The sequence below is a fragment of the Pan troglodytes genome, chromosome 8, assembly GCF_028858775.2.
Source record: "Pan troglodytes isolate AG18354 chromosome 8, NHGRI_mPanTro3-v2.0_pri, whole genome shotgun sequence".
NCBI lineage: Eukaryota > Metazoa > Chordata > Mammalia > Primates > Hominidae > Pan > Pan troglodytes.
The window spans coordinates 23,038,870-23,050,825 of record NC_072406.2 but is presented as its reverse complement, the minus strand read 5'-3'; positions in this window follow the sequence as shown (position 1 = coordinate 23,050,825).

The following is an 11,956-nucleotide window of genomic DNA, read 5'->3' as shown; positions in this document are numbered from 1 at the left end:
GATACGAATGACGGATCTTCCGCCTCCAAAGGATTTAATAAGGATAATGTGATCCTTTCATACATTTTATATTATTATTCTTTCCAAAAGGAAAAGACTATGCAGGTTCAGATTGGTAACATGTAAAATCACTCTTTCCCCCGCCCCCTAACTTGTCTTTGTGAATCTTATCTATACTTTTGTCTCCTCAGTTCTTTTAAAAATCATAATTGGTGTGATTATCTTTGCTATGAGAATAATTAGGCATTGCTTTTTGACACTCTAAATTGGGAATACAGAATTTCAAGCAGGGGGCATAGAACAGCAATAACTGTTCCACTTTGAAACTGAAAAGGGCTCTGCCAATTGGATTCAGGTACAATGATTCTTTTGTGGTTTTTACCACATGGGATAGAGGGAAGAAATGAAGCAGTTCACATTTCACATGAGACATTGAAGGGAAATCTTTTTAATGGGTTAATTGCATGTTATGACCGACAAATAAAAAGAAAGTGAGAGACCCATATATTGAGAATTTGATTTTTCTTCATGAACTCATTACATTGCCTCAGAAAATGACTGTATTGTTTTTAAAATTCAGACAAGAAGGCTATAATCATAATATTAGACATCTACATTTGCATTATCCACTCTCCCTTCTACCATTAGAATGTTCTAATATTGGAATGAAAGGGGATTTTTGTTCTAAGTTGAGGAAGCTCTGAAATTTCTAGAAGGAAAACACATTCATTTACATAATCACAGGGTTGTATTTTATGTTTATTTTGGTAATCAATGGGAGTCAATTTTATTTTTCCAATATTTTGTTCAGCTTTTTTATCTGAGTTTTAAGATGATCCAAGAACATTGTGAAAATAATCAAACAATGAAGGAAATATAAAGGCAAAAATAGAATTTACCTGAAATTTTTTCTTCCAGAAACTAATGAAATTAATTGTGGTTAATATCCTTCCATAAATATGTAATATCAATGAGGTAATACTATGTATGATTAACTGTTTTTAAATATATAATATATGTAACACAGAGAATACAAGCTGTTTTTGTATTCAACAATGAATGATGGTTAATAGGTACTAATAGATTTACAGTCACTAAAAATAACATGTTATTCCATCATAATAATATGCCGTAATTTATTTAACCAATCTTCTATTACTGGATACTTAATGTTTGATCTTATGAACAATCCTTAAGGAAACATATTCAGCATGCAGGGAAATTTTCTGATTATCTAACTCAAGTTTGACCATGGACTTTAAGAGCTACATGAAAATTTACAGAAGATCTAATCCAAAAAATGTGCAAGAGCTCAATATATTTCCTCAAGGTGACAAACTCAACTAGCAACAGAGCCACAACTATCTATTTACTGGGTGCATAGGGTAAGCTTCATATCGTGATCGGCGTTGTGGCAAAATGTCAATTCCAAGGCAAGAACCCCACACTTGCCTATTGGAACCTACCAAAGCTGTAGCAGGTAAATTCTGAGGCACGTAAAATGTGCTTATTATGTGGTTATTAAATCAGAAAATATCACTTGACACCAGAACTTTTCCAAGAGCATCCTAACTTCTCATTCAGCTAAATCTCTTACTATATCTATTGAATATTCATCCTGCTATTAGTTATAAGTCTGAGAATCAAAGTTCTTTCTGTCATAACTTTGTATAAAACCTTTATCTTTGCACCTACATCTGAACCTTGAACCATGCCAGTTACAAAATTAGCATAGCTTCCTGATTGAGAAATGGGTGAACAAAGAGTTTAGATACAACTCAATAGAAAACTGGAAACTGTTTCTTTATTGACTAGATTACTAGTGAGTTAGAACTAGTTTGCTCTCTGAGGTCACAAGTGTGATGGTTTACAAGGTCAAAATAGAAATGGTCTTAAAGGGCTAAGTAAAATATAGACACCTCAATGTGGCGAGGAAAGGCCAGCTCAAAGAGATAGTTTGGGGCATGACTGGGAGGACCCAAGCCCTGGGTGTGCTGGGACTTCCACGGGAATAAAGAAGAAGGAAGAGTTTTAAACATTACAGTGTTGATTCTGGGCACCTGAAATATAAGGGACCCCTTCCTTTTTATTTCACAAATTACAAAAGCTGAAGAGGGAAAGTGCTTAGAGAGAAAGTAGAGAATTTCATTTTAGATTTGTGGAATCTGATTCCATTCATTTTTTTTTTGAAGTAGCTCTATTTCAACTTGTTCATTAGGTAAAAAATGTCCTGACTTGTTCAGCTTATGGAGGTAGGATAATATGAGACTCTTATGCAACCTGAAATTATAATATCATCTGCAATTCCAAGACTTGATTATTTAGGGACTATCAACAATAGAAAGAAATGTTTGTATTCCTGTAAATAAACACACTCTTAGACTGTTGGCTATTTCATAAATATTCACAATCTATCTTTAATAATTTTTCTTAACATTTTACTGATGATATGACTGTTGCTTACTAATCTATATAGTGGAGATTACATGTGATATCACATACAATGTGTTTAGAACTGTATCTACAGCAATCAACTGTAGCAATACAATGTAACTGCTTGTAAATCCACTCAACAAACATTTACTGAGCACCTATTTTGAAACAAGTGAGCATATATAGTAAGTGCTGAGTATGGTATAGCTACTTTTGAATTCCATTTCTCCTCTAACAACAAAATCCTTCAATTTCTTCTTTCCCTCTCATTATTTCTTCATTTTGTCTTATATGTGACTTTGACTTGAACTCTAAGAAAGAAAGCACTTTCCAGCCTCAGGGCCTTACACCTACTTCCCTGTCGGCCTGAACTGCTTTTCCTCAGACATCCACAGGGCCTGCTCGCTCCTACTTTTCAGGTTTATGTCCACAGGTCACCATCATAGAGAGGACTTGTCTAACCACCCTATCAAAGTAGCAGCGTACTCCTCCTACCATCACCCAGCACACCGATTCCTTCGTATTGGCTTAGTGTTTTTGTTGTTGTTATGGCATTTTTACCACCTGGCTATATATACATATAGTCAGGGCAGGGGCAATAAACAATTATAATTATATATATTAATATAAAAGATACATAGATACAAAGATAGATATTATATATAAATAACATAATTACGTACAATTATTAATATATAATATATACAATATAAATTTGTAACACTACAAATTTATATATTATAGCTATATTTATATATAATACATATATTATAATATACATATATAATATATAATACATATAATATATGTATAGCATACATAAACTATATAGTATAGATATATAATTATATATTATTTATAATATTTGTAATATAAATTTATATATAATTATAACTATATATTATACATTATATGTGTATATATTATACATATATAGTTATAATTATATATAAATTTAAATTACAAATATTACAGAGTATATATCATTGTAGTATATAATAGTATATATAGTATTATATATACTACATATTATATATAATTACATATTATACATTTATTATACATAATATATTATATTATATATACTACATATATTTTTATTATACATATATAATATATATTATATATTATATATAATACATATATAATATATATTATATATTATATATAATACATATATAATATATATTATATATTATATATAATACATATATTTATATTATACATATATTATATATAACATATATATGTTATATATTATATATAATATATGTATATTATACCTATTACATATGTATACATAAATGTGTATATAATTATATGTGTACTATATTACATAACATATAATTATACATACATATAATTTTACATGTGTTATATGTATAATAATTATAGTTATATATGATTTATAATTTAAATATAACTATATATGATTTATAATTTATATATAATTTATGTATGTATACAATTATACATATAAATATCCTTGTTTATTGCCCCAGCCCTTTTCCCCCCTAGAACATGAACTTTATCTATTGTTTGCCTGGCACACAGCACCTAGCAGTAAGTAAACACTCAGCAATTATCTGCTGGATGAATGAATAAGGGAGAAGAACAAGAATGAAAGTCATCTATTGAATTTGTAATATGTCAGGCAGCATGCTAAGGACTTTGTGTACTGTTTCATGAACACTCAGAATTAGTCTATGATACAGGCTAATTATTATTGCCTTTTCCAAATTTAAAAATTGACTATTAAAGAACCAGAAAGCATGGGAGGGTAGTCTCTACCACTGGTCAGGAGGCAAGAGTGAATTCCCACAGTGGGTCAGTTCTTAATCCCAACTCTAAGAACTCCATATCATTTGTGCAAGTTTGATTTCCAGGGAGAGATGCACCACTGTCCCTTGGTATGCTTTTTGTTTAAGTCTACACAAACACTCCTAATGTGATTTGGCTTGAATTATGTACTTGTTAGTCAATTGGTACTTTTACATTTCATCTGGTGCACTGCCATATAAATGACCCTGTCTTATTCAACACAAGATTATGTACTAGCCTGACTGCCCTTTTAAATTAAACATTACAAAATCAATACAGTATCATTAACGGTACACCACCTGAATGGGGCGGGGGAACATCTTAAGCAAAACCCTTTTGAAGTTTTTTCTGGGTAGGGTTTGTGGGTTGGGTGGAAATTTGATGTTTAGAGCTACCAGCTTACATAGGCTGTGTTTTTATTTCTTCCTACACTATTTTGACACTTTGATGAATCACCCCAGTCTGGCAAGCAGTGGGTTTGACGTGAATATCACAGCTTCTCCTATGATCATAGAGACATCCATTAAATGTGCATATCAGTGTGTTTTTATATATGTGTATATGTGTGTATAGATACCAAGATAGATGATAGATACACACATACACACATATATAGATACATAGATACATACATACATACATAGAAAGATAGATGGATAGGAAGGCTTTATGTCAATGTTCCTGTTACTAAATCATCTAATCTAAAATAGTGTGTGTTTGAGAAACAGCCTAAGTGATTCACTCTTAGTAAATGCCAAAGTAACCAAAAATATGGAAGCAAAAGCAAAGGTGGAAGAAGAAAAGGGGAAACAAAACACGAGAAAACCCAAACCTGTTTTACAACTGAGATCAAGATAAATTATAGACATGATATGCTTCTATAAAACAAAACGTCCTGAACTGGAGTCTCCTTTTTTCATGCAGAAGTTTCTTTGCTAGTGTAGGAGTAAGAGGGGCGGCTCTTCCTCAGAAGTTTTAGATATTTGACTTTATGTCTATATTGGGAGGCATATTTCTGGTTAAATCAATTTTGTATTAAAATTTATTCTAGTGAAAAACCCTCCTGGGGCATATCGTGCCACCCAACAGATCTGATCAGACAGCTTCTCAGAATTCTTCGTCTAGTTGAAAAAGCATTGGATACCAGTCGGTAGCAGAATTGAGACTGTGATCTAATCTTATTACTCTGTGTCCCTGAAAATCATTTAGGCTCTTTCTCAAATGCACACTATTTTAGATTAGATGATTTAGAAACAGAAACATTGACATAAAGCCTCCCTACCACCCATTCATCCATCCATCCATCCATCCATCTATCTATCTACCTATCTATCTATACACACACACAAATAAAAACACCCCTATATGCATACATATATATGAGAGGTACATATATATGTATGTGTTTATATATAGGCATGCATGCATACATGGATATACATGTACAGGTATGCATGTATTGTGAATAGCAGGCTATATGCTGTTATTCCCGGTTCTATGACACCAACATACACTAATTTCTTTCTCCTAATTCTGGAACTCTGTTTATATGATTGCTCCCAAGAATTGGGTCCAGGTGAGGAAAGAGATCATAATATGAAAGGACAAGATGAGGGAAATAAGTTAACAAAAGCTTTTGAAGAAGTAAAGTATTGTGAGTTGCCAGACAGCAAATAAATTAAATTTTGGTTTGACATAATTTACAAATAATCACCAACACCAACAAAGATACTATAACTAACCAAGGTCAAAATGTATAATGAACAAGTATGAAAAACCTAGAGGCTGGGTGTAGTGGCTCACACCTATAATCTCAGCACTTTAGGAGGCTGGGATTGGAAGATTTCTTGAGTCCAGGAGTTCGAGACCAGTTCAGACAACAAATCAGGACTCCATCTCTATAAAAAATGAAGACTGAAAGATCACTGAACACAGCAGCAAGCGCCTGTAGTCCCAGCTACTTGAAATGCTCAGACAGGAGGATTGCTTCAGCCCAGGAGTTTGAGGCTGCAGTAAGCTATGATTGCACCACTGTACTATAGCCTGAGTGACAGAACAAGACACTGTCTCAAAATAAATATATAGGTATATCTCCAGAACACATAAGAAACTTAGCAAAAATAAATAAAAAATAAATAAATAGCCTGATTTAAAAATGGGCAAAAGGCCTTAATAGACATTTCTCAAAAGAAGACATGCAAATGGCTGCCAGGTGTATTTTTAAACTGCTCAACGTTACTAATCATCAGGAAAATCAAAACCAAAACCAAAATGATGAAACATCTCACTCCAGTTAGAATGGCTGCTATCAAAAAGTCAAAGGAAAACAAGTGCTGGCAACGATGTGTAGAGAAGGGAACACTTACACACTTTTGGTGGGATTGGAAATTAATAGAACAATTTTGAAAAACATGAAAATTCCTCAACAAATTAGAAACAGGATCGAGCACGGTGGCTCACTCCTCTCATCCTAGTGCTTTGGAAAGCTGAGGCTAGAGGATTGTTTGAAGCCAAGAGTTTGAGACCAGCATGGGCAATATAAGAAGACCCTGTCTCTACAAAAAAAATTAAAAAATTTGACAGAATAAATAAAAACCAAGACCCTGTCTCTACAAAAAATAATAATGAAAATAATAATAATTAGCCAGGTATGGTGGTGTGTGCTTGTATTCTCAGCTGTAATACTTGGGAGGCTGAGGTGGGATTATCACTTGAGCCCAGGAGTTCAAGGTTACGGTGAACTATGATCATGTTACTGCATTTTAGCCTGGGCAACAGGGTGAGACCCTGTCTCTTAAAAAAGAAATTAGAAACAGAACTACCATATAATACAGCAATCCCACTCCTGGGTACAAATCCAGAAAAAATGAAAATAATGTATCAAAGAGATATCTATACCTCTATGTTTATTACAACACCATTTACAATAGCCAAGATATAGAATCAAAGTGGCCAACAGCAGATGAACATATTTTTAATAATGTAGTATATATACACAATGAAAAACTATTCAGCCATAAAAAAGGATAAAAGTATTTCATTTGCAACGACATGGATGGACCAGGAGGACATCATATAAAATGAAAAAAACAGACACTGAACGATAAATACAGCACAATCTCACTTATATGGGGAATCTAAGGTAAAATGAAAACATTCATATAATAGAAGCAGAGAATAGAGCTGTGGTTAGCAGAGACTGGAAAGGGAAGAATGGGGAGAGACTGGTTAATGGGTACAAGTTACAATTAGGAGTAATAGGGTGATTTGGTGTTCTATTGCACAGGCGGTGTCTATTGTTAACAGTAAGGTAATATATATTACAAAATAGCCAGAAGAGAGCGTTTGAATGTTCTCACTGCAAAGAAATGATAAATGCATGAGGTGATGCTAACGACCTGATGTGATATTATACAACATATATGTGTTAAAACCTCAAAGCATACCCCATAAAATGTTCAATTATAATGTGTCACTTAAAAATTTAAAATAAATTTTAAAAATAGTTTTTAAAAGATTTTCTGTTTTAAAAGACTTTTAAAATCTCCAAGTAAACATGTTTAAAACTAGATGACCTTATTCTTCAGTGAGCTGGTAGCTCCAATCTGAATTTTTCTTTCATTCTTATCTAGGCTCAGAACTGTTGATATATCTTCGATATATCCCTTTCCACTTTTAATTTCTATCTGAGTCTTAACAGGGTTGTAGCTCAGACTGTCTGTGCCTTCAATCTTTTGTGCTGGTAAATATGGTGTTGACAATGATAGATTTCATAGAGACTGGCTAAGAATCTTTAAAGACAGAAGAAATAGAGATAGAGCTACTCACGTTTAAAAGACTGTATCACAACAACCAGCATTTTAGTTTCTACTATGGAATCAAGAACAAAAGTTATGAAAGCTCTCAGACTCCAATACCTGAAGTTCTATGGACTTTCTTGATACATCATTTGACAAAGACAAATGTCATTGTTTTTCGTCTGCTTTTTGCTCACCTTCCTAGTGCACATTTTATTTTCTATAATTGCACCCTTGGCATTCTGGGTACCTGTCACGGCCTTACTAATAATGAGCCTCCCTTGGCTGTAGAGCTTAATCCCCTTTAAATTCAACTGGCAACTTGGAGGCTCATAGCATTCATGCCAGCTAAATCAAAGGCTAAACTGGTTGTCTCAAAATACAGTGTAATCATGCCATCTTCTCTGATTGATAATTCTCCACTCCCATTTCTTAGAAAAATGATGTTGGCCTGGTTTCTGAGGCCATTAGTAACCTTGTGCTCATAAATCTAACTGATTTATCATTTACATTTCATGCAGTTTCATTCTTACTGCTTCTAAGTTGCTACCATTATTTCTAGTTCCAAGGCTTTGCAAGTATATTCTTTTCCATCTTTCTCTTGCCCCTCCTTCTCTCTACCTTTCCCAAAAGCACTTTTATCAAGGGTCCAGTTTGAGTCTTCCCTTCCCCCTGCAATTTCCTCTCCATGTCATATTGAATATACTGACTTCTCTATTTTCCATATATTTATTTGATATTTATTGAAATTGTTACTTGAATGACTACTTTAACTATTTACTCCATGTGAGGCTTAATCACTACAATAAGTGCTTGAAGGGTTTAACACCTTTTTATATGCACCCTGAATTGGCTTAAATGTGGTATTCAGTTATTCCTTGAAAAAATAAATAATTGCTAAAAGAAATAGGAACGTTTTTATGCTGTTGGTGGGAGGGTAAATTAGTTCAACTGTTGTGAAAGACAGTGTGGTGATTCCTCAAGGATCTAGAACCAGAAATACCATTTGACCCAGCAATCCCATTAGTAGGTATATACCCAAAGGATTATAAATCATTCTACTATAAAGACATGCACACGTTTGTCTATTGCAGCACTATTTACAATAGCAAAGACTTGGAACCAACCCAAATGCCTATCAATGATAGACCGGATAAAGAAAATGTGGCACATATACACCATGTAATACTATACATCCATAAAAAAGGATGAGTTCGTGTCCTTTGTAGGGACATGGATGAAACTGGAAATCATCATTCTCAGCAAACTAACACAGGAACAGAAAACCAAACACCACATCAGTGGGAGGTGAACAATGAGAACACATGGACACAGGGAGGGGAACATCACACACTGGGCCTGTTGGTGGTTGGGGGAAGGGGAGGGAGAGCATTAGGAAAGACACCTAATGCGTGCAGGGCTTAAAACCTAGATGACAGGTTGATGGGTGCAGCAAACCACCCTGGCACATGTTTACCTATGTAACAAACCTGCACATTCTGCACATGTATCCCAGAATTTAAAGTAAAAAATAAAAAAATTTATCATAAAATATCCAAAAAATTAATAAAAGCATAAGATTAAAATGAGAAAAAGAAAAAACTTTTAAAAGTTTGAGAACCAGATAAATGAACTCAGTATTTGATGAAATTAGATTTTTTTTTTTAACGAAGCAGAGTGTATGACATGAAAAGGCGGGTGAATAACAGAGAAATGACTTCGCACCCCCGGGCACATTTCTATTTTTGAAGCAGGGAAAGATTTAATAGAGATAACTGGGAGTCACAAAATGTTTAAAAGTATAGGAAGTGAAGATCAGAGAAAGTCATTACTACTTTTTAGGAAATCGGAAAATTGCAGGAATGAGAGAAAATCAGGAATCAACTGACTTCAGCACAAAAGTGGAGGATTGTAATAGAATACCAGGAAACTACCTGCTAAATTTCATGTCTGTAATATGCAAAACACATGTACCTGCAAATGTAATTTTTTTCTCTACTTCCAAACCTTGAACATGTGGCTTTTATTGGTAGAATCGAAATTAGAACACTACTCCTAAAGAATTCTGAAACATGAAGTTCCCAGCTGGCTTCTAGCCTTTGGTAGCTAAGAAGAAGACGTAAAAGGAGTGAAAATGAATATGGGTTGCTAATACGTGTGTGTATTAATAGAAGTTAGAGCTATGTGTCCATAGATTAAAGATTCCAAAGAAGTAGAAACAAACCTATTACCTCTGAAACCAGCCAGAAATGCTCCAGAAACTGAAAAATTGGAATGCAGTGAGGTGAATGAGGGACTCAAAAGAGGAAAATGAAAGTCTGTACTTATAGCAGTAAACACCTCAAGTTCCTACTTATATCTCAAACAAAAATGTCACTGCTGGAAGTAGAAAATTTTCAGTCTTAAATACTAAATGGTGGCCATGAAACATTTAAGGAATGCTTCAAATCCACAACACCTAAAAAGGAAAATTCCAGAATAAAGGAACTCCAATAAGCAGAATAAATCTTAAAAGGAATTTTTTTTTTTTTTTTGAGGTAGAGTCTCACTCTGTGGCCCAAGCTGGAATGCCAGTGGTGAAATCCCGGCTCACTGCAACCTCCACCCTCCCGGTTCAGGCAATTCTCCTGCCTCAGCCTCCTGCTTAGCGGGACTACAGGTGCCTGCCACCATGCCCGGCTAATTTTTTGTATTTTTAGTAGAGATAGGGTTTCACCAAGTTGGTCAGGCTGGTCTCAAACTCCTGACATCAAATGATCCACCCACCTCGGCCTCTCAAAGTGCTGGGATTATAGGCATAGACCGCCATGCCCAGCCAAAAGGAATAATAATTTAAGAACAAACTAAATATGGTAGTAAGGCCAGGTTGTAAGACATAGTAAATAAATTCTTCTTCTGAAATGTAGAAGAAAACAAACAAATGAAGAACCACAGGGGAAAAATAGAAAAATAGGGAATCAATATGAAAGGTTTAACATTTGCTTAATAGAAGTTTTAAAAATGTTCACAGAAAATAGAAGAAAATAATGAAAAATTAGCACATGTATTCTAAAATTGAAAATCATAGAGATCAAGAGACATGATTGCATACCTATTATTTAGAAATACTGAAGTTAATGTCAAAAGAAAATAGCCACCTATGAGTAATGAGAAAGGGAGAGATGAGTTTATAGTCTTTTATTGATATTTGACTGGCAACTATTACTTTGTAATATTTTAAAAAGAAAAAGTCAAAAAGTTTACTTCCAAGCACATCATCAGGATATATCAGAAAACCATAATAAAAGTCCCAAAACCATCTAAAGGTGATAAAAAAGGCTTTGTGAATAGAATCAGCCACAAAATAGGCATGGAGCTTTTAAACTAGAACATTGGCAGGCAGAAGATAATGTACAATGCTTTAATTTCTCTTGAAATTAATGCTTTATTTTTGAGTGAAAGGAAATAATCTTAAACCTAGGCTTCTATACCTAGCAAAACTATCAATCAACTGTGACAATAGCAAAAACTGTATTTTCTAACTTTGAGTCTCAAACACTTCATCTCACTTGCACTCTTTGTACAGAAAGCAACCATATTAAAAATAAAAAGGAGTAAGCCAAGACAAAGAAACATATGTGCTTCAGAAATCTGGAATCCAATATAGATGCTAGGTGAAGTCAGCTTCTATATGACCACAAAGGAAATTCCCGGGGTGGTGGGGGGTGAAAAACATGTAATAATACCATAAAGTAGCCATCTGGAATGGATCAGGAAGTTGCATAGCTCTACACAGGAAGGCTGTGGTAAACAACCAAAACAAACTTTTAAAAAACTCCTACCTGATGTTTTATATTATGGAAAATTTTATTGACAGGTATTTGACAAAACCATCAAAATACATGAAAAGGTTTAGTAACTAACTA